The 27891-nt window shown below is 39.4% G+C and overlaps 1 protein-coding gene across 9 annotated transcripts in view; it reads right to left on the bottom strand.

The window, feature by feature from the left end:
* The window catches only part of RNF38 (ring finger protein 38), a 121822-nt gene that overhangs the window by 72011 nt on the left and 21920 nt on the right, over positions 1–27891 (bottom strand). The window contains exon 1 of one of the 9 annotated variants that reach the window (XM_086415875.1): positions 1136–1849. The exons of 7 other annotated variants lie outside the window; for them this stretch is intronic. The gene's annotated coding sequence lies outside the window, so the exon portion shown is untranslated. Of the gene's footprint in view, positions 1–1135; positions 1850–27891 lie in introns of those variants that run through there. One more of the 9 variants, XM_086415895.1, reaches the window with a different exon arrangement.

The raw sequence follows: 27891 nt of genomic DNA on the forward strand, positions 1-27891 counted from the left end.
AAAGTAAATGAACAGACATCCACATACCAAAGGGAAAAAAAAAGAACCTAGACACTGACCATATTTTTCACAAAATGGATCACAGACCTAAATGTAAAACACAAAAAGTCTAAGACTTCTAGAAGGTTAACAGCTGACCCTACTCTTTCGTGAAACCCTTTCTTCACTTGGCCTCAGGAAAGCTTCCTACATCACTGACTGTGTTCCCTTTGCTCAATTCTCATCTCCCCAATTTATAAAGGTTGGAATGTCCCAAGGGTAAATCCTCAGACTTCTCTTTTCTATCTATATTCACTCCTTTAGTGATCCCAACTAGTCCCATGGCTGATGACACCAAAATTTTAATTTCCAAGCCCCAGCTCTCCCACCTCCCACCCCAAGGAAATCCAGATTTCTATATCCTGCTACCTACTTGATATCACTTAGATATCTAAGCATCATCTCAAACATAACATGTCCAAAATTGAGCTCTTGATCTTGTCCTCTAAACCTACCTCCAGTTTCAGTACACAGCATAACTATTCACCAGCATCTCTGGTCAAAACCCCGGGCATCTTCCTCAACTCCTCTCTTTAATTCACATCCCACATTTGATGATCTGGCAAATCCTGTTGGTCCCATTTCAAAAATATGCCTGAAATATAACTACTCGGCATCATTCACTGCTGCTACCTAAGCCAATACCTGGACTAATGTGATAGTTTCCTAACTAGTCTCCTTAGTTCTACTTTTCCCCATGAACTTTCCCTACTGCCTCCCAAGTCTGTTCTCCATGTTGTAGCATGAATGATGCTTTTCAAGGTTCAGATGGATTATGTCACTCCTCCTCTGAAACCCTTGGTTACTTCTCCCACTTAAAATAAAATCCAAAGTCCTTACTCCTTGGTCTACAAGGTCTCACATGACCTGGGTACCCTAGACCTTTCTGATCATATCTCCTACTGCTTTTTCTTTCCTAAAAGGGAGCTAAAAACACAATAAACACCTGCAGCAAATTATCATGCTAGTATGCTATATACTTGAAACACTGTCAATCAACACCACTATATACTTAAAACATTGTCAAACAAGACCATTAACAGTTCTTTATATGCAGTAATATTGTCTCCTAATGCCAGGCTCATCTAGAACTCACATCTCCTTTGCTGTCATGTAGCATGGTTTTCCAAATGTCATCTTCTCTCAAGGATAGTTGGAATGTAACTGAAACTCTTCAGCACATTGCTTTGAAGAGAAAAATGTTGTATTAAGTTTGTGAAACAAACATATAATCTTCTTAAATAAACATCAGCAGAAAAAACATTGAGATACATGCAAATTCCTTGAAATCTGAGTATAAAAAAAGAAGAGGCATTAAACCACAAAACTGAACTGCAGAGGCCTGGGCAAAATGTGCACAACTCTTTAAAAATGTTTAGGAATCTTTAAGCTGTCATGAGAATGCTGCATTTTGAACACTGTTAGAATTATTCCTCAATGCACTGTAGTGGTAGTGTGTTAATCTAGCAGTATGAAGTGGGCCTCTCTTAAGCATTTCCTGGACTCAATAGCTAGCAGTTGTCACCTTATAAACAAAGATTTCTGTGTTTTTGTTTGTTTCCCATACTGCACAGCTTGCAGGATCCTGGTTCCCTGACCAGGGATTAAACCTGGGCCGTTGGCGGTAAGAGCGCAGAATCCTAACCACTGGATCGCCAAGGAATTTCCAAAGATTTAGGGGTTTAAAAGTGAAGCTTTTGAGCTACAAAAGTGGACAATGGCAAGGGCAACAGCACCAACCAAAGCACCACCTGGTTTCTGAGTCCTGTCCTACAGGACCAAAAGCAGCAGCTCCCACTGGCCAAAGTTTTATCAGTTTAAGTATTGAAAAAAAACCACAAAAATAGAAAAGACTGTAACTAACCCAAACACTTCATATTCATGAAAATCTAGGAGTTCCTGAATAGTAACTTTTTAAAAAGCATGCATTTATCCCACCTTTTAGAGTAAATGAACAGCCCTAGTTCTATATTATAGAAGAGTACCAGCACATAAAGAAGGAATTTCAGAATTAGAAAACATCATTTTGCACAAAACGGTTGATTCAGGCAAGGGTCACCAAGGGCTAAAATCGTTATGTGAATGGCTGATGGGAGTCTGTAAACTGCCAAAGAAACACTATCTGTCATTGCAGGGAGAACCTAAGGACATCATAAAGAGATAAAACCCTATCATCTTAATCCAACTGCCCATCTTAGCATCATTAACAGTGGGCCAACCAGATGTGACTTCTGATGTGATACACTGTGAAATTCAGACATCACCTCTGCTTGGTAATCAAGCAAAAAATACTTTCCTTGGCTCCATCAAACTATTGGATGTGATTGCCAGTTTACAGGAAACACAGGGGATAGACATCACAGGAAGCAATCAGCTCATCCAAAAGTTGGTTCTGCAGGAGTTCTCAGTAAGTCAGTGTTATTATTATTCTAAAAGGAAAAAGAAAAGATAGGAACTGTGCTAGATTAAAAGAAATGAAAGGAAATAATCAGATACACTATGCATACCAGACTGCATATTAGTTTAAATAAACCAGTTAAAAACGTATTTTGGAGATAATTGGAAAAATCTGAATATAGTAAAATTAGATGAGATGAAAATTTACTGAAATAAAAATGTTTAAAACAAGCAGAGTAAAGAAGAATATGAATAGTATGATTTCATGGTGGTTAAACAAATACATGCATACACAGATATGTGAAGGAAACATTCAAAAGAATATACACTATGATATAACAGTGATAATCCTTGGGTGACAGGAGGAAATTTTTCTTATCTTTGTTCATCCATATATTCTGATTTTCCATGATATGTTAAAAAGGGGGGCCTAGCATCAAGTATCCCTAAGAATATTAGGCCAAATAGAACAAGCAAACTCAAAAAAAAAAAAAAAAGATGGAATTCTCTGGCGGTCAGTGGTTAGGACTCTGCACTTCCACTTCAGGAGACACAGGTTGGATCCCTGGTTGGGAAGCTAAGCTCCCACAAGCCACACAGTGCAGCCACACGGTATAGGGGGCTCCAACAGTACCCCATGACTATAAGCAGGATTCTTGAGTTGAACTATCCTTTACCTTCTCTCTCCTTTGAGACCCTGTCTACAAAATGATCTTGGTGGCAACTGGTGCATCTCTCCTAAGATGCAACTGTTAGTCTACGTGTAGGCAGGGATATTTTTACTCTACTCATTTTGTTATTAAGCTCTAGTCCAAATCCATAATGACTTCTGACAAAAGTACCTTTGAGAAAGCAGCTGAGACCAACCTACAAGCACCTGCCTGCCTCATTCATAAAACTCCTCAAAGGTGATGTCTCTCTAACATACCAAAAACTAGGAGTACAGACATAGAATCAATGACCTGGCCTGGCTTGAGGCCAACAATGGGCAGGTAAGGACTGAACCTCATGTTTCAGTGATCTAACCAGGGCTTTTTATACAACATTTAAGTACACAAAGGCTTCCCTGGTGGCTCAGCTGGTAAAGAATCCGCCCGCAATGCGGGAGACCTGGGTTCAACCCCTGGAGAAGGAAAAGGCTACCCACTCCAGTATTCTGACCTGGAGAACTCCATGGACTATACAGTCCATGGGGTCACAAAAAGTCGGACACGACTAACTTTCACTTCATTTAAGTACACAAGGTGATGATCAAGGCTTGGAACAGTTATTTCCTATACATCCCAAGGATGTCAAGTGATTAACTTAAGTCAGAAGTGGGCTATGATGGAAGTCATGTCCTGACACAATCTCCTTGATAATTCTTAGACAGGATAGCAAGGCAGAATTCATTCTTTGATTGTGGCAGATGGATTTGTAAGTTCTCACAAGGAGGCAGTAAAATTTAGATAAAAGATGAAAGGTCTTAACATAGCTTCTAGATTCTTTAGGACACTGGTACAGGCCCTTCACATAGTTGGTATTCTGTACAAGTTAATTATTCTGAAATTTGGTCCTGTTTTCTGAGGTATTAACAACCCTTCCAAATCAGTCTTTTGAAAACTTAATTAGCCTACCAACCACCACAATCCAAATAATGGGCATAGATTACTAAAAAGCATTTGAACTCAATAAAAACAAAAAACAACACCTTAAGCTACGTCTTGTTCACTCTATATACTGAGAGAGACAGGTAGACTTTATAAAAGCCAGCCCCAGCACCTTGCCTGTACTTACTGTCACTGTAATTACTGTCTAAAAGATACTCTCAGCACTTGAGTCTGATTTTTTGGGTCTGCTCCCATACACTGTTTTTTTAGGGCTCTTTTCCTTTGACTCTGGCAGAAGAGTAAAAGTGACTGATTTTATAGTAGGACAGGAAAACATATTGAGCCGTATCCAGTCCTTGGCCTGGAGACTGCTACACTCTAGAGCATGGTCTTGCTGGGTTTTAGTCATATCACTTGCAGTAGCCTTCACAACTGGTACTGGGAAACCAGAGTCTATAGCACAGCTGCAAAGAAAAGTGTCACAAAGGTTCCAGGTTTTAACAACCAACTAATAACTTTCAAAAGATATCTGCTCCAAAGATTTAGTATCACCCAGTTGTTAAAATCCAACTTTACTTACTCATCTATCCTTAATGTTTCAAGTTTTCTCCAAATGAACTTGGAGAACAGACTGCACTATTTTTAGGAAACTTATTTAAAACTTACTAGACAGGGCTTCTCTGGTGACTCAGTGGTAAAGAATTCACTTGCCAATGCAGGAGATATGGGTTCAATCCCTGATCCAGGAAGATCCCACATGCCACACAGAGCAGCTAAGCCCCGGCACCACAACTATCAAGCCTGTGCTCTAGCACCCAGGAACCGCAACTACTGAAGCCTGCGTGCCCTAGAGCCTGTGCTCTACAGCAAGAGAAGCCACTGCAATGAGAAGCCCATGCACTGAAACCAGAGAACAGCCCTCACTCACTGAACTAGAGAATAAGCCTGAGCAGCAACGAAGACTCAGCACAGTCAAAAAGAAATACAAAAATAAAAAAGAACAAAAGACCACCAAAACAGAAAAAAAAACTTATTAGGCAAACTCTATTAATTAATACACTTTTAAGACATTATTAATGTAAATTGTGTGCTTGCTAAGTGGCTTCAGTCATGTCTGATTCTTTGCAACCCTATGGACTGTAGCCCGCCAGGCTCCTCTGTCCATGGGACTCTCCAGGCAAGAAAACTGGAGTGGGTTGCCATGCCTTCCTCCAGGGAATCTTCCCTACCTAGGGATGGGACCCACATCTCTTACGTCTCCTGCACTGGCAGGCAGGCTCTTTACCACTCGTGTCATCTGGGAAGCCCAGGTAATGTAAGGTAAATTTTGATAAATAACATGTGAGGAAAAAGCCAGTTTTACTCTTTAAGTGACTCACTCAGTTGCTTAATTACTTTTACAATAAGATCTTAATGATACTTCTAGCTACCAAGAGCAGAAAACTCAATTTCAGAGTTCCAGGATATTTTGTTTTGAACAATTTTGTTGAAATATAATTCACATACCATACAATTAATCTATTTAAAGTGTAAAGTTGGTTGTTTTTTTTTTTTTTTTTGGCTGTACCACATGACATGCAGGATCTTTTTTATAAAAATACTTATTTGACTGTGTCAGATTTTAGTTGCAGCATGCAGGTCTTTTGTTGTAGTGCCTGGATTCTCTAGCTGTGGCCAGAGGGTTCATTTGCTCCACTGCATGTGGGATCTTAGTTCTTTGACCAGGGTTCGAACCCACTTACCCTGCATTTCAAGGCAACTTCTTAACCACTGAACCCATCTTAGTTTCCAACCAGGGATCGAACCGCAGGCCCCTACAGTGGAAGTCCCAAAGGTTGTGTTTTTTTAAGTATATTCACAAAGTTGTACAACCATCATCACAATCAATTTTAGAACATTTTCATTACTGTAAAAAGAAACCTAAGGCCATTACACCTCATTTTTCCCTTCCATGAGCCCCTGACAATCACCAGTCTAACTTGTGTATGTGCCTATTCTGGATACTTCATATAAATGAAATCATAAAATGTGGCTTTTGTACAATAACTGACTTCTTTCACTTAGCTTACTGTTCCTTTGCAAGGTTCACCCATGTTATAACATGTATCAATTCATTTCCTTTTTATGACAAAATAATATTCCAGTGTGTGGAGAACCAGTCATCAACTGATGGACATTTGGGTTGTTTGCACTTCAGTACCTTTGTCAATAGCGCTGTTATGACATTCCTTTTTGCATTGGCGTTTGTTTTACTTCTCTTGAGTGGAACTGTTGGGTCACATGGACCTCTTCTCAGCCTTTTAAGGAACTGTTTTCCAAAGTGGCTACATCATTATACGTTTCTATTGAATAGAATGAACTTTGGGGTCAGACCTAGATAGTTTAGTCATCTACTGAATACGTGATCTAAGGCAAGTCATTCAACATATTACATGCCTTCCTCAGCTCTAAAGTGGAAATAGTTATATCTACTTACATCTACTTCCGAGTTGTTCTGAGGATTATTATTAAGCTTAAATATATGAAAATGCTCACAGCACAGTGCCTGGCACATAGTAATTCAAGAAACGGTGCTATGAATAACACTTCTCTTCAAACCAAGGCTGCTGATGTGCCTGTCAAACACTGCCTAACTCCTTAATTTTTCACTAGAACTCTTCGATTGCACTGATCATACTGTCATTTTTTGGTTACATGTCTCTCCAACCAGACCATAAGATCCTCAATTTATCTTTTCGTATTCTAGCATGAAGCACAATTCCTGGCTCATGGCAAGCACTAAGTAAACCCAGAAACAAAGTTAGGTAGAAATGAAATAAAAGAGTGAAAGACAGGGTGGTAAGAATAGACGGGGAGAGAAAGGAAAGGAAGCCTTCCTGAATCATCATCCTTTCTCCCACACAAGCTGCTCAGGCCTCATAATACATTTTGTATGTAACAGTTAAATGCATAGAAATTCAATTTCTCTTCTGGATTATATTTTCTTTGGAGTCAAGAGACTGAGACTTATTCATCTTTATAACCTCTGTAGCACCTAATGCCAAGTTTTGGTCATAGAAAGCCCTACTATAAAAGTTTACTGAATACAAAGACTTTGCACAATTGATTAGCTCTGATTTTATCCCTAACAAAGGATCCATCAAGTGAGGGAAGGAGTATGCTTCAACTGAATAGATGCAACAAGATACAAGCTGAAGGAAATACCCTTACTTCTAGCCCTCAAAGGCTATAATTCTTGAATAATCCATTTTAAAGCGAGCCCTGAAGCATCTGCTGAGTGCCTACTCGGTAGCAGACACCCATGTGTTAAGACACAGCAAAAAACTCCCTTGCTCTATGGAGTTTACAGCTCAGCAGACAGCATTTGCCTTCTATCCTGAAGGTTCTAATCTCATTCATACTCCAGAAGTTTCATTTCTGCAATTGCTTTATTCATTCAATAAATATTTATCAAACCCCACTGTGTCAGGTCTATTCTAGGTACTAGTGACATGTCCCTGGTGGCTCAGACGGTAAAGCGTCTGTCTACAATCTGGGAGACCCGGGTTCGATCCTTGGGTAGAGAAGATCCCCTGGAGAAGGTAATGGCAATCCACTCCAGTAGTACTGTCTGGAAAATCCCATGGACAGAGGAGCCTGGTAGGCTACAGTCCATGGGGTCGCAAAGAGTTGGACACAACTGAGCCACTTCACTTCACTTCACTTTACTTCAGTGACATGGTATATATAAAAAAAGGTCTCTCTCTGCCTTTCATTTATCTTATATTTTAACGAATTCTATAAAGGCACATTTCCCAGTCAATTCTGTGAAATGTCATCTTGTAAATGTAAGCTTAGTCATGTATTTAAGTTTAAAAAATAAAAAAAGAATGAAGTGGTTTATGATGAAAATAGAACTCTACTACCAACCCCACCCAGTCTCTAGTCTCCCTTCCCAGAGGCAAGCGTGATCAAATCTCTTAGGCATTCCTTCCAGTACTGACCTCAATTTTCCTACATAATATGCATATATGACTATTGCTTAGCTATCAAATTTTATGTTATTTATAGGGCTTCCTTGTCGGACACGACTGAGCGATTGAACTGAACTGGTGGCTCAGACAGTAAAGAATATGCCTGCAGTGTAGGAGACCTGGGTTCAATCATAGGGTCAGGAAGAGGCCCTGTGGAAGGAAATGGCAACCCACTCCAGTATACTTGTCTGGACAGTTCCATGGACAGGGGAGCCGAGAGGACTACAGTCCATGGGGTCATAAAGAGCTGGACACAACTGAGCAACGAACACTTTCACTATTCAATTTCGGTCATACTACTATCAGACAACTAAACTCTTCCATTCCTCCTGTTCCACTTCCTATCTCATCCAGTCCTCCAACACAATTATGTCACATTTTGTGTTTGGATCAAAATGATAAGTCATAGAAATTTCAGAAATAAGTAAGCTCTCCTAAGGAGAGTAGAGTTTTCTAGGCAACAAATATAACCTAGTTTCTTGCTAGGTTTCTGTTTTCTCTTACATACTGGGGCTTATAGGTTTTTAGTTCTTAAAAAATACCACGTGTTTCAGAAATAGACTCACAGACACAGAGAACAGACATGCCAAGGTGGAAAGGGGTGGGAAAGGGATGAGCTAGGAGTTTGGGGTTAGTAGATGCGAACTTTAATACAGAGAATGGACAAACAACAAGGGCCTACTGTTAAGCACAGAGAACTATATCCAATCTCCCGGGACAAACCATAATGGAAAAGAATATACAAAAGAATGTATATATGTGTATAAGTGAGTCACTTTGCTATACAGTAGAAATTAGCCCAACATTGTAAATCAACTAAAATTTTAAAAACTTCTCTGAATTGCCTTTAAAAAAAAAAAAAACTGTTTCAAATCACAAACCAACTCATTTAAATATTAAGCTTCCCATATAATGCTGTCAGCTCCTAATGCAAAAGACAGCCTTCTGTGTGTATATTCATAATTGTATAATAACATTTTACAGATGAATCTTTCACTAAAATTAGTCTCCCTTTTATTGCTCCCGAGTGAGTGGTAGCAGGGTGTTCTGTTTTTATGAGGAAGGTACCAAAATGTTAAGAGTGAGTAGAAAAGTAAAAACCTGGGTTAAGTTCATTGTAAAGTATCTGGGGATGCACCAAACAATCTCCATGGGAAAGCTGACATTAAACTGGTAATCCAAATGAAAAGAGTGCTCAATTCAGTTTGGAAAGAGTTAAACCACTCAGCAACTTTTCTAAAAGATGACTGCCCATTATTAAAATAGTAATGATAGATAAAAAATCATCTTAGATTCATTTACATCCATTTTTTTTCTTCTATAATGTGTGGGAAATATTCTAATTTACAGAAGCATAATCAATAGCAGGAAAAGACACAGTAAGATTAGCACTAAAGAATGGGAACATAAGAATAAATATTATAAAAATGAATAGCCATCCATCTTTCAGCCTTGCCATGGCAACCTGGGTCACTAATCTTTGAAGTTTGTTTCCTGACTTGCTAGTTGTGAGAGAAAGCAGTTTCTACCACCAGAGGAGCAAAAAGTCAGGCTCTTCCTCTTCCCTTTTTGCTGCCCCTACACAGATGAACATTGAAGGAGCAAATAGGATAGGAGTGGCTACTTCAAAGGCCACTCAGGCTGCAGTGGCACGTGCGCAGCCCTTCCCTCCCTCTCCTGGCATTTCAGCTGAGTAAGGCAAGAAGAATGAGAGAATTCACCTGTCAATCCTACTATCCAAGATGCCATTTCTCACCCAGTATCAGATGGGTCATATATGTTACTGAGACCAAATATAAATGCCAGTACATAAAACCAACTCAGAGGAAAATCTACCTAAACTTGGGTCAGTTACTGTTGTTATCACTCCTAAAATTATTCACACATCCTTGGTTATAAAATGTTTATCTTCCATCTGGGTAACTAAACTTTTCCACTCGAATTCAAAGCTTTCTAAGGGCAACAACCTAAAAAATAGTGTCCACTTTTTAATTAATGCTGTCAGACTGAGCTTGGTGCTGGAAGGAGGGTAAAAGCAGCAAAAACATGGGTCCTATCTTCAGTCAACTTTCAACCTACGAAGGGAAAACAAAGCCTAAAATAGCTTGACAAGATGGTTAACTTCAGACCTTAAGTGCAAAGGCAATCCAGTGAGTGTTTTTTTTAAAAACAGATGTTCAAAGTAGTCCAGGATTCTCAATTAGATTCACTGCTCTAAACCAAGTATTCAAGATTCCTCTCGCCATACTTCACCCCAACACACTTACAAGCAGGAAGAGTTTCAAGACAGTCAATACAGTACAGTACAGTCCAGAGCTTTCATTCGGCTAGGGCAAAGACCTAGGGAAAGCACGATCATTCCCGGATACATTTACTTCCACAAAGTCAGAGGTAGGGAGGTGGGGAAACTGTCAATGCCATTCCTAACTGGAAGGAAAAAAGTTCTCTCTATTCAACTGGCTAGGTATGAGGCCTGACATCTTCCCCTGCTTGGGGAGAGATGCCCTCTCTTAGTATGATAATTATTAGAGCAACAGTAATTAGCAATGTTGAGCATCTCTGGGGAAGGGCAAAGCAATACACAAGGTAAAAGGTTTCATAATGCAGAAATCAGAAGCTTAAGAATTATTATTAGGTGCATGGGTCTTTTAGAATTTTTAAATTATAGTTTTGTCTGGATATATGCTCAGGAGTGGAACTGCTGGATCACATGGTAATTCTATTTTTAGTTTTCTGAGGAACCTCCATACTGTTTTCCTGAGTGGCTGCACCAACTTACATTCCCACTAACAGGAGGGGGAACTGTGGGGTCCCCTTTTCTCCACATCCTCTCCAGCATTTGTTATTTATAGACTTTAATGATGGCCATTCTGACTGGTGTGAGGTGGCACCTCATTCTGACCATATAGTTGTTATTTACTTATTTATTATTGAAGGATAACTGCTTTACAGAGTTTTGCTGTTTCTGTCAAACCTCAACATGAATCAGCCATAGGTATAGTAAGGACCCTGATGCTGGGAGAGATTGACGGCAGGAGGAGAAGGGGGGCGACAGAGGATGAGATGGTTGGATGGCATCATTAACTCATGATGGACATGAGTTTGAGCAAACTCCGGGAGATAGTGAAGGACACGGAAGCAAGGCGTGCTACAATCCATGGGGTCGCAAAGAGTCAGACATGACTGAGTGAATGAACAGTAATTAGTGATGCTGAGCATCTTTTCATGTGCCTATCGGCCATGTGTCTTTCCTGTTTGGAGAAATGTCTACTTACGTCTTCTGCTCATCCCTTCATTCACAGCAGCACTATTCACAATAGCCAAGACATGGAAACAACTTAAATGTCCATCAACAGATGAATGGATACAGAAGATACGGTACATCTATACAATGAAATACTACTCAGCCATAATAAAAGAACAAAATAATGCCATTTGCAGCAACATGGATGCAACTACAGTTTATCAGACTAGTAAGAAATATCTTATTTCTGAAATAAGTCAGAAAGAGAAAGACAAATACCATATGATATCTTACATGTGGAATCTAAGCTATGACACAAATGAACCTATCTATGAAACAGAAATGGAATCACAGACATGAAGACTCGTAGTTGCCAAGGGGGAGGGACTTGGGGAAGGGATGGAGTGGGAGGTTGAGGTTAGCAGATGTGAGCTTTTATGTCTAGAAAGAATCAACAATAAAGTCCTACTGTATAGCACAGAGAACTATATTCAATATTCTATCATAAACCATAATGGAAGAGAATTTCAAAAACAGAATGTATATATAACTGAATCACTTTGCTGTACAGTAGTAATTAACACAGCATTGTAAATCAACTATACTTGAATTAAAAAAAAATGATTACTACACATTTCTCTCAGTCTTGAATACTGCTACACAGTACACTGTTATTCTCTAACCCACAAAGTGAAAGAAACAGATATAATGAGTCACAAGGGTCACTTCATATTGCCATATTTCAAATCTATGCAGAATAGAGCCATGCATGAAAAGCAACAGAGAGGAAAACTACAAATAAACAAGAAATGAATTTTAAATTAGAACACAAAAATTACATTCAAGCTAATTCTAACATCAGCACTGGTGGAAAAAAACTTTTTTACTTGCTAATATAGTCTTAGAAATGAAAAGTGGAAAAGAAGCAAAGTTTTGTGATAGGACAGGCTTGGGTTTTAACCCCTGTTCTTCCATTCATGGACCGTGAGACTTTGGCCAAGTGAGCTTTAATTTTTTTCCTTATCTGGAAATGGGTGTAACACCTGTGATATAGGTTATTGCAAAGTTTATATGATGTATGTAGAAAACTTCACATTGTCTGGCACTAAATAGTTAGTAAGTGGTTATTCTTAAAACATGTCAAAGAAGACCTCCAGAAACTGGCATAGCCTGTAACTGGGAAAATCTTGCCAGCATTCATCAATATGAAAGTGGTTAAATAAATCATTGCTATTCTTTCCTATGATCTACTTATTATACAGACCTCATGAAAGTTACTGACACAGAAAGACCACAAATATACATAAAGTGAAAAAAAGGTGCAAAATAATAAATATAAAAAGGTCCCATTTATCCAGGAATATATACTAACTGTTAACAGTAATTATTCATGAAAAGGATAATGGGACTGGGGGTATTTACATATTTTATATTGTCTGCATCTTCAAGCACTACTCGCATAACTGAAAACCAATAACAAAAGAGAAAAAAGTATTACCTGTATAATTAAAATAAAAAATTACTCACACAAAGCACCCCAGATACTGATTTAACCTTTCTATCCAAAACACTGTCTTCCTAAAGTAGCTCATGGTCTGACAGTCCTGAAAATCCCACAGACAGACTTATTTTAGGTTTCATCTGCCAGCCAATCTAATACAGCCAAGGCAAAGCTGGGCATGGCCCCTGTAACCACAACAGTGGCTAGGAAGTAGGGGAATGGGGTGCTGGAGTGGGTAGAGGAGAATGAGGTAGAAGAAATAATGAGAAACAAAAAGCTCAGTGGAAAAGGAGCACCCTTCTCTATTTCATACTGTACTGCTGAGGTTACAAAATGGTCTTTGCCCACACTGGTAGGCACCTATTGTGACCTCAGCCATCTATATATGCCATACAGCCAACCTCTCCGTGAATGTCAGCTGCTAAGTAAGGATGTAATTTATGTAATTTCATTTAGCAGGCTTTTTACCTGTTCAGGGTTACTCTGCCAAATCTTTCTTAATATTGAATTATATCACCTTGGACAGATTCCAAAACTATTTTTCTCATCTCATTTTATTTTGCCAGACACTACAAACAGTCCAACACACATTAATAAAAACATCCCTCAGTAAAAAAAAAAAGTACACCTACTTCAAAAAGGCTTGCTTTGGGAAGTTAATTCTAACACTAAAAGATGACTCCAAATCCATCTAAATCAGCTTGTGAAGCAGCCTTCTGTTCAAAGAAATCACAGCTACTTAAGGAATGACTATCTTCAAGAAAGATTATTTCCCAGTATATTAAATCATTTGTGCTTCCAAAATGATTACAGTGAACATTACGTGTTACCACTGAATGTTAGCCAGCTCTTAGATACTAATGATAATATATTCTTTTATGTATTATATTATATTGAAACATCAATTCAAAAAATTCTTTCCTAATGTGTCACTTTAACATTATCATTCCCCTACACAGGATCCATCAACTGCTTTCTGCTACTTATAAGATTAAAAAGTCAAATTTCTCAATCAGGCATTCAAAGTCCTATACAATCTGTCCTGGCCAATCATCATTACCAACATCTTCCAAAGCCTTTTGCTCTAGCCAGCTATCAACTTCCTGTTCTTTGAACTCACCTTTATCTCCCTGCATTTTCTCAAGTCAACACACTTCCAAAATCCTACCTGAGGGCTTCCCTAGTAGCTCAGTAGTAAAGAATGTGCCTGCCAATACAGGAGACATGGGTTTGATCCCTGATACAGGAAGATCCCACATGCTGCGGGACAACTAAGCCCGTGCACCGCAACTATTGAGCCTGTGCTCTAGAGCCCAGGAACCGCAACTACGGAAGGCCCTGTGCTCTAGAGCCCATGCTCCACAAGAGAAGCCACCTACTGAGAAGCCCGCACACCACCACTAGAGAGTAGCCCTCGCTCACTGCAACTCGAGAAGAGCCTGCACAGCCAAAAATAAATAAATAAAATGATAAAACAAAAACAACAAAACCCTACCTGAATTCTGCTATCTCCCAATACTCAACTCAAACCTCAAAAAAGCTAGAATCATGTTCCCTAAGAACATTTTAGCAATTGTTACCACAGTGGTTTAGGGGATCATTAAATAAAATCCCTTCCTCCCAGCTACCTATCCTACCCACTTCTGGAATAATTAAGAAATAAGACAGAAAAGCCAAACAGATGGAGATCAAACTGTCAGTTTTATTACAGGTAAAGCCCATGTTTTAAAATGTAACTTAAAGGCATAGCAACAATGTCTTCCTAAAACTTCACTACAGAATCGAACTAATTTACTGGCTCCATCACAGTCATAGTCAGAAAACCACAGGTTTCCCCACAGGGAGGTCTGTTTATGGAAAAGTTAGAGGAACAGGCTACTGGTGGCTGGCTATTCAGCAAAGGGAAGAAGAGAGAGAATGAGAGGTAGGCCTGACTAGTTCCTTGCCCACATTCTCTAATAAGATCAGCTACTCCTCCCCAGAAAAAGACACACCAAGGGAATTACATGGAGTGGTATACCTCTGCAGAGAAACATGAGTCTAGGCTGAAAGAGACTTCAACCCTTCAAAAAACTGCCTATATAACTTTATCAGCAATTTATCAAACAAAGACCTATGCCACTTCTTCTGTAGATGCCTTAAAATGTTATTTTTATGTAAGACTTTTACTGTGTTTACATACTATGTTTATCATCTCCAAGTAGATTTTAAGCTCCTAGAGGGCAGCATGTTAAATGGATTGTCCACAGGCATAGAGGCAGTAAGATTCAGAGTGAGGAGAGCAACACTGTGAGCCAGATGACAAAATCCCTCGTGAATTGAGGGGAGTGGGATGAGAGGAATGTCGGTGCCAGGAGTTTTAGTGGATTATCACAAAGAGGAGTAAAGGACAGTGTGGTATAAACCTCAAAGATAGGTTTTTACATGAAGGTGGTAGAGCAAAGGTATGAAAGTTACAAGAGTAAGAAAACGACAATGCTACTATATACATACATTAAAAAAGTAAAAGCAAAGCAGCTCAATTTTTGTATCATTTTTATGCATAGTAAAACATCCACCCAGTTGTTGGGACACAGAACTCTTGAATGGCAATTAGGAATCACTACAAGCAGATAAAAGGTTTCAATTAATATATAGAACTGGAAAATTATTTCAAGCTATCAAACCTTATAGACCTGAAAACAACAAAAATAACGTGATTAAAACGCAAAGAAGAAATGAACTCAAACACTGAAAAGCAGGCACAAACTGAATTGAACTGAAAAACCACAGACACGTGTACCCCAATGTTCATCGCAGCACTGTTTATAATAGCCAGGACATGGAAGCAACCTAGATGTGCATCAGCAGATGAATGGATAAGAAAGCTGTGGTACATATACACAATGGAGTATTACTCAGCCATTAAAAAGAATACATTTGAATCAGTTCTAATGAGGTGGATGAAACTGGAGCCTATTATACAGAGTGAAGTAAGCCAGAAGGAAAAACATAAATACAGTATACTAACGCATATATATGGAATTTAGAAAGATGGTAACAATAACCTGGTGTACAAGACAGCAAAAGAGACACTGATGTATAGAACAGTCTTATGGACTCTGTGGGAGAGGGTGGGAAGATTTGGGAGAGTGACATTGAAACATGTAGAATATCATGTAAGAAACGAGTTGCCAGTCCAGGTTCGATGCGCGATACTGGATGCTTGGGGCTGGTGCACTGGGACGACCCAGAGGGATGGTGTGGGGAGGGAGGAGGGTTCAGGATGGGGAACACATGTATGCCTGTGGCGGATTCATTTTGATATTTGGCAAAACTAATACAATTCTGTAAAGTTTAAAAATAAAATAAAATTTAAAAAAAAAAAATGAAAAACCATTTCTTAAGATGGCAAACAGACTCGTCCACCTGGCTTTTGCGGACGATGGAGGCAGAGGTGCCCAGGAGAGCACACGGAGAGAAGACAGGAGATTTCAGATGCCGTGGAAGACGAGTTGCAAATGCAAATGTACAGAGACTAGGCAAGGAGCAAGTGAGTGAAGTGCACTGCATGGAGCCACAGGCCCGGAGCAAACACACGCCCCTCCCAGTGATCTGAGAACACTGCCCCAAGGGAACGGCCACCCAGTGCAGCCAGCTCATTCCCCTGAAAAAAGCTACATTCAGATTCTTAATATAGAATATTACCCTTTTATTATTGGCAACGACTATAAACATTTTCAAAACACTTTAAGGACTAAATAAAACATGTCAGCAAACCAGATTTGAACCACAGATTGCCAGTTTGCCATTGCTGATTTGAGGAATGAACAAAGAAAAAGCCACCAAAGCACCTAAAAAGAGAGACTGAATGATCAGGACAGAACAGTTCACTGAAGCAAAGGCAGAAGGATTTCAATAGTGATAAACAGGAATTTCAACTAAAAATCAAGGCTGAAAAGTATCCAAAGAATTCAATTCACTAGAAAGTTACTGACGAAATAAAGGCCTGGAAGAGACAATAAATGGCAGCTAGCTACTTTGCAGCAAAATACTTCAGTAAAATGTCATTTTTGAGAACCCACAGAATGGATAGTTCAGAAAATCTTGCTAATCTAACAAAATTTTCCACATATCCCTGATTAAAAATAAAATAGACCTTGGCTTTACAAATACTAAAACTAAATAGTTAAGCTTTTCTGAAGAAAAGAAAAGAATAAAATCTGAATAAACAAAGGAACACTCCCCTTCCTTCTCGCAAAATGCGGTCACTGCCCCTTATTAATCTGAAAACAGCATGATTTCATACTGTAGCATGAAGAACTATCCTCCTTTTTTCTCACAGCCACCTCTGGAGATCACTTACCAATATGTTCTGCTTAATGCAGTATCCCTTAGGCCTCAGCAGACTCTGCAGAGACCACAAAGCTCAAATCTCCTAAAGTGCACTGGTTGACTCAGCACACACGGGGCCTCACCAGGGTTCAGCACCTGACACAAGGGCGGACCATCTCACTCCTCCTTACCATGGGGCAGCACACTCTGATGACGCTCCAACCCTAGAATGACAGAGACCCACAAACGATGTGACTTAGGGACACTCAAAGACAACCTGACAACAAGAATCATTAAATAGAAGCAAAGAACAACAACGATAAATTCCAGGTGGGAAGAAATTAATCGTGAGATGCTCTCTGAGAAAATCTGAAAGTGGCAGAGAAATTGAACATGGTCAGCGAAAAAGACAATGGACATATTAAGACAAAGTTGATTTCATGGCCATGTCTCCAATTTCAAGAGAATATGATTTCATATAATTTTTGCTTTCTAATACCTGGTAACTTGTTAATTGTATAACTAAATGAACTTAATCATCATTTGTTCCATTCTCTTTCATATTAATGGTTTTATAAATTGAGAAATCCTTTGTCAGCCACGTACACAATTTGAGATTGGATAACTGGCTGCCGTATGTATCAAAGCAATGGAGGCTATAACACTGGTATAGAGACACTTACAAATAAATTATGGAGTTGGGATGAGAGAAGGTGTAAGCAAACAGTACATGCTAAGGCAGGAAGTCAAACCATAGACCAGAAACACCTGGGGAGGGTGAGAGAGACAGAACCAGGTGAGTGAAAGAGTCTCCTAAAGCACGGAGGCACGTGGCTGTCTGAAAGCCCAGCTACAACTCCTTAATCCAGGTTTTCAACTCAGTACTTCTGAGCATCAGCTGAACTCGAGGACTGTCACAAAACAACGAACACCAGCAGTGAACATGTTCCTCTACAAAAACAACTCACAGCTCTAACATGTCTCCTGAAGTGACAGCCTAGGAAAGGATGCATTGAAATCTTCCCTTTCAACTCTCATCTGGGCTCGAAACACATCACCTTGAAGCGGCACATGAGAGCCTGTCCTACATAGTGCATGGTTTACGACTTGCTGTGTCTAGTTCTCCTACACTCACTCTGCCTCTAATCTAGGCCTTGTTTTTCTTCTTCCCCTCTCCACAAAGTTTTGGCTCTTGCATAGGAAAGTCTACGATGCACTAAATACTCACACGCTGTACTGTGTGGTCCACATGCACAACTGGACCTCACTCATGTCGGGGAGTTTCTCAGTAAGCCAGCCCTGCAGAGCCCTAATTACACTAACAGCCTCCAGGCAGGACCTCTGGCCCTTCAAGCACAGGCTCTGGCAATGTTATGCTGATTTTTATCACATGAAGTGTTATTTTCTTTTCCTGGAGTTTGAGGGCAAGGAGTTAATATAAAGGGCTCATAAACACAGTGAGATTTTCCCAGCAATTTCTCAAGAGTTGAGAACAATGCGAGTCCAATATAACAGTTTATATGAAATACTTTTTTTTCCTTATGCTTCTTGTTAAGAAAATTTGGAACAAGGACATGGTTTGGAAACAACTGTATTTCTTTGCATTAAAATTAAAATGCAATCTAAAAATGATTAAGTTTAAATACATGGACATTAAACTGATTAAGCTCTCGTGACCATGTGTGGTTAAAAATTTTGACTCTAGAGTCTCATCATGGTGCCTGAACAGCATGATCTAGATACTCTTGTGCTGCACAGACCCCTGCATAACATGTCAAAACACATTACAACGTTTGCTTCTCCTTCTAGACCAAGAACTGCTTAAGAACAGAAGCCAACACTTAATGTTCTGCTACACTAAGCCCAACACAGTGCTGGGCACATATTAAATATTAAAGAAACACTTCTGAATGGAAAGACATGGTACTCAATCTGAATTCAGAAGACAAATTCTGCTATCTCTGTGCTCAGTCACTCAGTCATAGGCAACTCTGCGACCCCATGGACTATAGCCCACCAGGCTCCTCTGTCCATGAAATTTTCCAGGCAAGAATACTGGAGTGGGTTGCCATTTCCTTCTCCAGGGGATCCTCCTGACCCAGGGATTAAACCCATGTCTCCTGTGTTTCTTGCATTGGCAGGGGGGTTCTTTACCACTGTGCCACCTGGGACACCAAGGAGAGATGTAAATCTCCCTCCCTTTGGCTACTCTCCAAAGGATTCCAAATTAGTAATAACTACTAAGTAAGTTCTTATTGTGATCAGTTGCTCAGTCATGTCCAACTTTATTACCCCACAGACTGTAGCCCACCAGGCTACTCTGTCCTTGGAATTCTCCAGGCAAGAATACTGAAGTGGGTAGACACTCCCTTCTCCAGTGGATCTTCCCAACCCAGGGATCAAACCCGAGTGTTCTGCACTGGAGGCAGATCCTTTACTATCTGAGCCACAGGCAATCATTATTAAGTAGTAATAACTACTAGTAATTAGCCCTAGATGTATGGGCATTTGGTAATGTGATAGAAGGCTGAGTAACCAATGACCTGTTAAAATAGATAACCGAGGAAAGGAATAAGCCCCTAGAGAAGCAAAGAAAATACAAGTACTTTATAGACTCTGAATTTTTGAGCCCTCTTAACATGCTTGAGACTTAAAACAACTACTGTATAAGGAACAGAAATGTCAACCCAGAAAGGAAATGGTCTTGCCAACTACCTTTTTTACTTTCTTTCAAACCCAATAACCTTAGGACCTCCACCAAGAAGAAGCCCGAGATTTCAACATTCAAAAAATTTAATAACTGTATTGAGCCCTAAACAAAAATTTATTCATGTTAACTTCAAAACTGGGTTTGTTTTCACTATGTGCATAATTACTGTCATGAGCAACCTAAAGTAGCTGCTTCTACCCTGTGAACTCTTTTTAACTAAAAGCGTGGAAGAGAGTGATTCTTCATTGCAATACTGAAGCCCACATTCAGCTTAACAGCTCTGAATGGCACTGCTGAAAGGAGCCTTTAAAGCTCATCAAATCTAGGAAATTCCCTGGTGGTCCAGTGGCTAAGAATCTGCGCTTCCACTGCAAGGATCATGGGTTTAATCCCTGGTTGGGGAACTAAGATCCTCCAAGCTGCATGATGTAACCAAAAAAAAAAAAAAATCCTCCTCTACCAGTTCCACTGAGCATCACTTGGCTTGAGGCATAAAGAGAGCTAACGCCAGAGCGAGGCCAGAACAGGTCTTAAAGCCAACTGAGGTCAATGATTCACTACCCCAAACCTTCTCTCTGCAGCTACCAAATGTGTGTTTATTGTGATAAATTGTATCAAAGTATCATGCAAATGCAAACTGAAATGATCAAATATAGTAAAACCTCCCCAAGCAGACTTCTCAGAAAAACTGCATATTCTAGTTGACTTAATTTTCTGGTTACCAAAAATTGGCTTTGATAACCAAACCTCTCAATTATTAGGAAAAAGAACACAAGAAAAGGGGAAAAGCAGAATGAACACTATCTTGCTCTTGACGTGCTATAAAGTAGTGATGGTAAACCACAAACAGCCCAGCCCTACCACTGACTGACTGGCTGTGAGGCAGTGTTCCAGCCAATCTCTCTGGAATTCATTTGCACATATTTAAAAAGAGCCTCTAGAACACTAAACATGTTTTCTTATCATCTGCAATGTTCTCCAGAAAGCGCCTACATCCATACCTTCCTCCCATAAAAATTTTTAGTATATGATTATCCCAGGTTGAACTAGACCTAAACAGTAAACCGCTTAAAACATCGAATACCTGATCTCCTCTACAAATACTTTTAACTCTAATGAATAATGGTTTGGGTTCATAAAGGAACTATTCAGAGATCTGCCATGGTTTAAAACATTTTAGGCCATACAATGGGGTGGGAGTGGGGGAAGTTGTTCAACTAGATGGAAGAAGCTTTCCAGACCCCTCACTATATCCAAGGAGTTCGAATTTTGTGTGTTACTTATCATGGTTTTGCTGTTCAAATCTGGAAGCTCACTAGGTCTTTCTCCTCAAAAAGAAGACAGCATAACGAACACATATTAGTTCTTTTCACAAGAACCATACTACTGAATCCCTTTATGTATTTGCTATGTTGCTAAGTCACTTCAGTCGTGTCCGACTCTGTGTGACCCCATAGACGGCAGCCCACCAGGCTCCCCTGTCCCTGGGATTCTCCAGGCAAGAACACTGGAGTGGGCTGCCATTTCCTTCTCCAGCGCATGAAAGTGAAAAGGCAAAGTGAAGTCGCTCAGTCGTGTCCGACTCTTCGCAACCCCTTGGACTGCAGCCTACCAGGCTCCTCCGTCCGTGGGATTTTCCAGGCAAGAGTACTGGAGTGGGGTGCCATCGCCTTCTCCGTTTATGTATTTATATGCTACCAAATACAGTCATGAGGTTATCTCCCCCTTTTTTGTTTTTTCTGTATTATAGTGAAATATACATGATATAAAATTTACCATTTTAACCATTTTTTAGTGTAGAATTCAGTGGGAGAAGTTATATTCATACTGTGCAACCATCACCACTATCTACTTCCAAAACTTTTTCACTACCACAAACAGAAATCCTATAACCATTAAGCAATAGTTCCTCATTCTCCTATCCTTTGTTTTTTATAATTATAACCTCAAAAGCCTTAATAACTTTCAAACTATGGTATGCTGCCACCAGGTGGCAAGAGAGTATCATGGCTGCTCAAGATGGGGAACTGTTTCAAAATAATCCAAGTCAGGTTACAGAGGGAGTAAGCAGAAGTGTAGATGAAATAAAATTGTCAGTCTGGTAACTGTTGAAACCAGGTGTTGGTTATACAGGGATTTGTTATACTAGTCTCCAAATCTATACACATTTTAAATTTACTATAATAAATATAAAAAGTGTGCCTATAATATTACAAATATAAAGATTTCACACCTTTTTTAACCCTTGAAAACAAAATATACCTGTTACGTATATTTTTATACATATATATTTCCAAGGTATTTTTAAAACCTGGGAAAATATTTTATACCTAAGTATTGATTATGCATTAATATTAAATCTTATAGTTAAACAGATTTCCAAGGTTACATCTTTATACTAGTTAACAAAAACTTTGTGTTATACCCAACTAAGCCTCATTGCTACAAATGTGAAAAATCAAATGTATTAATATTCAACTTCTACATATATGCAGAAATAAATTCATGAGAAACTACAAATGCAATACTGGACTTTAATCTCAATTAAGAAGGTTTTGTTTCTTTAATAATAAGCACAAATTAAAAGGAGGCTCTTAATCATCTCCAGAGAAATGAAGCTAGGAGGCAAATAAGTCAATTTAAACTTGTACTCATTTTCCTTAATTCTTGCTTTCTTTCCAAAATTGCCAGTTGACCAGATCACAGAAAAGTCAACCCAGTAAATTTTAATTTTTCTAGCATCAGTATAGAGTAGAAGCTACACCTGGTTAAATTTTTTTGATATTTGGCTGATTTAAAATAATTTTTTACAACCATATTTACTGATATTTCAAAATATAATATGCATTCTTCTGCTTTGCAAAACATTAAAACTAATTTAAAAGTTTTCAGGATACACAAGCATCATTAACATCGATTTTCAACTTCTGACGTCTGCTGCTGTAGAATCAAAGAAGAATTAGACATTTCCTTTCCTGAATGCCAGGCTCTTGGGTTTTCCCTTCAATGACCATCCTAAGCTCTGACTTGCAAGGGAAACTGTCTTCCCTTCTGAGCTGAGAGTTTCTCTTGGCCTCTTCCAGTAATTCAGCTCCCTGCCTACTGAACTCGGTGAATCTAACAAATGCCCATTGCTTCTGCTCCTGGCTAGCTCAAATGCCCCACACCTCCATGGGTCCAGAACAGCTATATCCACATTGTGCCAGGTATGAAGACCAACAGACTGGGCTGTTTTGACCATTGTGTTGATCTATTTAATGATGGATGTATTTGAGTATTCTAAGATAAGGGAATCTTAGCAATAAGAGTTCAATCTTCCTGTTTTACAGATGAGTAAAGCCCAGGAAGATGGAGTGACCTAGCCAAGGTCACAGGATTATTTTGAGGCATAAAGACAGTCCAAGTGCTTTCTGCACTACTTACATGAATATTCACATTCTCCAAGATTATCATATGATAAGGTACAAGCTGACAAAACCATTGAGAGGGACAAATTTTACCCAAATTCTTTAAATTCCTTCTAGGAATAAGATAACAAAATCCTAAAACCTGACTTCTGCTGGGGGAACTTGTATTAAGATAAGACCAGCTTGATTACAGGTATTTGCTTTCTCCCAGAACATGGAGGCAATGTACAAATCAAAGAGGAAACTCCTCAGTGGTCTAGTGCTTTAGGATTTGGCATTTTCACTGTCATGGCCCAAAAATAAAACCTCTTTGTCAAACATCGGGAATGGAATACTGTCCTCATTTGGTATTTTGAATACTTAGTATTATGAGAATAAATCTATTATCATGGTTTTATTAAGTTGTGATCACAAACCCTCTTAAGAGTTTCCCAAGAATAAAGAATTATTTTATATTTAACACCTTGGATGCATATGAGAGAGGGATATGTGTGTGTATTAGAGAGTATGTATACATACTCCATCACATACAGATCACATAAAACATTAACTCTTAAATACTCCATGCTGCTTACACAGAAACCCTTTCCTTCCACTACCACTAAGTAAAAATTGTTCACTTTAGAGGTTTGTGAATTTTCGAAATTTTTATTTTCATATTCATCTTCAACTACCATGTAAAATGCGAAGAATGAGTTTTAACTGATTTCAAAGTTCTTTCAAAAGGAAACAGAGAATTATTCAGTCAGGAAATCTGTAAACACAAGATTCTCCAGTGATTGGTAATGTCAGCACAAGTACTCTTTTACACCTGTGTGTTTTAGGCTACTACTATCCAACACTTTAGAGAAAAAATTTTTATCTTCATGCAAAAAAATTTTTTTAAACTTACAAGGAAGAGAAATTCCATTCATTCACTGAAATTGTGTCTCTTAATACATGAAAACTATATTCAAGGCCAAAACCAATGCTTTCAATTAAAGATCACACATGTAATTAAAAAACCATTTTTCTTGTGGTTTCTTAAGATCATGATCAACTGCCTACAAAATGACATTGAAAATTAAACATTGTAATGATGAATAAATACATTAGAAATATCAATTATCCTACGTAAAGACATAGCATAACTATTTGATATAAGCACACACCATTAATTATCTGTACACCTTCTCCACAACTCCATACAGGTGTCTGACAAGCAGAGAAGGGAGTGGAGAGTATTAAACACAGTTTGTTCTTGGCGATTAGCAGAGGGGAAGGAGTGGGATGAAGGGTGAAATGGACAAAGGGTATCCAACTGTATGATGATGGATGGAAACTAAATTTTGGTGCTGAGTATGCTGTAGTATATACATTAGTAGAAATATAATGCTATACACATGAAACTCACATGACATTACAAACCAAAATAAATAAGAGATGACACCTCTAAATAAATAAATAAGGAGGGAAGAAAGGAAGAACAGGTTGTATTAGTTGTAAACCTCATAGTTTACTTCTCCAGCATAAGTGACCACAAGTAGGAAGAAACTAACTTAACTCAAAGCTTAAGGAACCAAACAGAAAATTCAGAGGCAGGAATAAAAAGAACTTTCTTCCATCTCTACTGGTTTAGTCAAATTATCAAGTATAGACACATACTGGAGTACAATTAAATAGAGTAGCAAAAAAGTATGGGGGTCCAAGTGCCTGTCCCACACTACCCACGACGACAAGAACTGGGTTGATTCAGACAGTGAAGTAAATTAAAATGCAGTGGTGGGTGGGTATGTGTGGGTGTGTGTTAGTTGCTTAGTCGTGTCCGACTCTTTGCAACCCCATAGACTGTAGCCCACCAGGTCCCTCGGTCCATGGGATTCTCCAGGCAAGAACATTGGAGTGGGTTGCCATTTCCTTCTCCAAAATGAACTATAGAAAGAAAGAAAGTGAAGTCGCTCAATTGTGTCCAACTCGTTGCGACCCCACGGACTGTAGCCTACCTACCAGGCTTCTCCATCCATGGAATTTTCCAGGCAAGAGTACTGGAGTGGGTTGCCATTTCCTTCTCCAAAATGCAGTGGTAAGAAATAGGTTTTTCCTAGGCCCAGAACACTTAATGGACTGGGAGAGGAACTAACTTAATCAGTGACACGAGCACATATAAAGAAACAAAAGGCCAGCTGAAAGTGGCAATCAGCAATGAGAAACAGATTCTAAAACCACTCTTGTCATGTCCAGCTCTGCCCAGGAGAGACACAGGGAGGAGAGGACACGGACAAATATTCTGGATACCAGAGGCATTTACTGATAAAAGGAAGATTTTCCATCAAGCCTCCTATTACTTAGATGAAATTCTCACAAAAGGAGCTACCTGTTTTTGCTCTACTTCCATTCTGTGCATATTCTATACAGAGAATATGTGCCAATATGTGCTACTAAGTGCCAAGCACTACCTAAGCGCTGGGTACATCATGATGGTGAAAACAGGAGAGAGTAACTCCTCATGCTGCTTACAGCCTCGTAGGGAAAACAATTTCTAAAGGGGCTGGGGGGCAGGATAAGGGGACCTGATACCCTTCATTCCTTCCATTGTTCCCAATGCCAAACTGGTGATCAGCAGGAAGTACTCTGGGATAATATACCAAAGTTAAATCAGTAGAGATAGCCAAATAAGAGGGAGGTCTTGGTCTGTCCTATAAATGTTCATTTTTGAAGAACATGATGATCAAAACTGCCTTATTGGATGGATCCAGGAACAAGACAACCCAGGCTTGAACACCAGCTGTCAAAGCTCTCCCCACTCTTGGGGATAGGGGAGAAGGTTATAGAAAGGAAGATCAGAGAATGGGCTTCTGGGAACTCACCTAAGACAAAGTGAAAAATTATTTGCAGCTTCTTCTGAATGCAACTACAATCAAGACCAAACTCTTCTGCTAAAGGACAAACTCACCTCTCCCACCAGACTTAGAGGGACAAGTATCTGGGCCACATAGGTAAACCCATGAACGAGTAATTGTAAATTGTGGTTAAGTGCTATAAAATAAAAAACAGTGTAATGAGAGAGCAGAGAAGCAGAACCTCCTTTGAACAGGGTAGCCAAGGAAGGCTTCAGAGGAAAGCTGAGTGCTAACAGATGAGGAGGAACCAAGCAAAGGGCAGAATGAGAAGTCTATGCGGAGAAAACAGCTTGTGAGAGGGAAAGGAAAAACTGGGTAAGTTCAAGTGCAACAGGAAGCCAATGAACTGTTTTAAGTAACCGTGCGGCCTATTCTTTTAAAAGCTCTCTGGCTGCTGTGCAGAGAAAACGGGAGGAAAGCCAGAGAAGTGTGAAGACCAAATGAAAGGAAAAAGGCGAGATGGACTCAATGGAGAGAAATAGAAAGGTACAAAAAACATTTTGGAGGTGAGTTGAAAAGGACTCAGTGAAGGATGGGGGTGGGGCGGGGGGAAACAAAGGTGCCTGAAATGACTCCTAGGTGCCCAGGTTAAGCAATTGGGTGTCATTATCTGAGAAGGAAAATGGGGGGTCAGGGGAAGATCAGTTCCTCTTCAGTTTTGGCTGGATAATAAGTTTAGATTTTGACATGTAAAATATGAGTTCCTTGTAAAATATAAATTTGGAAATTCTCAGCATATAAATGATATATAAAATCTTTGGGAACAAATGATATCATCAAGAGAGAACAGAAGAGATGAGGGTACAAAACCAAGCCTTAAGCAACTCAAACCTGCAGCGACTGAGGGGAAGGGGCTAACAAAAAATACACACAAAAGTGAGAGGAAAACCATGGCTATCCAAGAAGTCAAGAGATAATGATTCAAGAAAGAGGGAGAATTCTATGGAGAATTCTGATAAGACACACAGTGAGATATGACCTGAATGTCCACTGGTTTATCAACTCACTATCACTGATCTTGGCAAGAGCAGTTTCAGAAAGTAGGAAAAATAGTTACATAGACAAGGGATGACTTCCTAGCTATAACCAAGAAGCAGGCAAACCACCTCACCTCCTGCTCAACCAAAATAGTCTCTTAACTGCTTTTCCTCCTTCAATACTTACCCTCCCTACACTCCTCAACACAGCAGCCAGAAACACAGCTAAAACGAAGGTCAGATCATTCATCATTCCTCTGCTCAGTGATCTCATCTCAATCAGAACAAAAGTCAAAAAGAAAGTCTTTATAATGGCCTAGAAGATCACCATCCTACTTCCTGTCACCCTCCTTCTCTAGCCCCTCTGAATTCCCTTCTGCCCCTTGACAGCAAGCACTCCTCTGGCCTTCATTTGCCAATGCATTTAAACAGCACTCAATCCTTTCCTTCTTTAATCATCTTTCCTTATCCTACTCTATCTTCTTAGAACTTACCATTTCTATGACATATTATGTGTTTACTAATGTCTGTCTCACATTGTCAGAATGCAAGCTTCATTGTAAGAGCAGAGGTTTTAACTGTTTCTGTTCACTACTGTATACCCAGTAAGCAGGCCTGGTACACAGTAGAAACTCATATTTATCTGCTGCATTGTAGCTCAGTCAGTAAAGAATCTGCCTGCAATGCAGGAAACCTGGGTTCGATTCTTGGGTCGGGAAGATCCCCTGGAGAAGGAAATGACAAGCCACTCGGGTATTCTTGCCTGAGAATCCCATGGACAAAGGAGGCTGACAGGCCATACTCCATGAGGCTGCAAGCAG

Source organism: Bos grunniens, chromosome 8 (genome assembly GCF_055505025.1).
Source record: "Bos grunniens cultivar Pamir isolate PY7600 chromosome 8, Bosgru_T2T1.0, whole genome shotgun sequence".
In the NCBI taxonomy this organism is placed as follows: domain Eukaryota; kingdom Metazoa; phylum Chordata; class Mammalia; order Artiodactyla; family Bovidae; genus Bos; species Bos grunniens.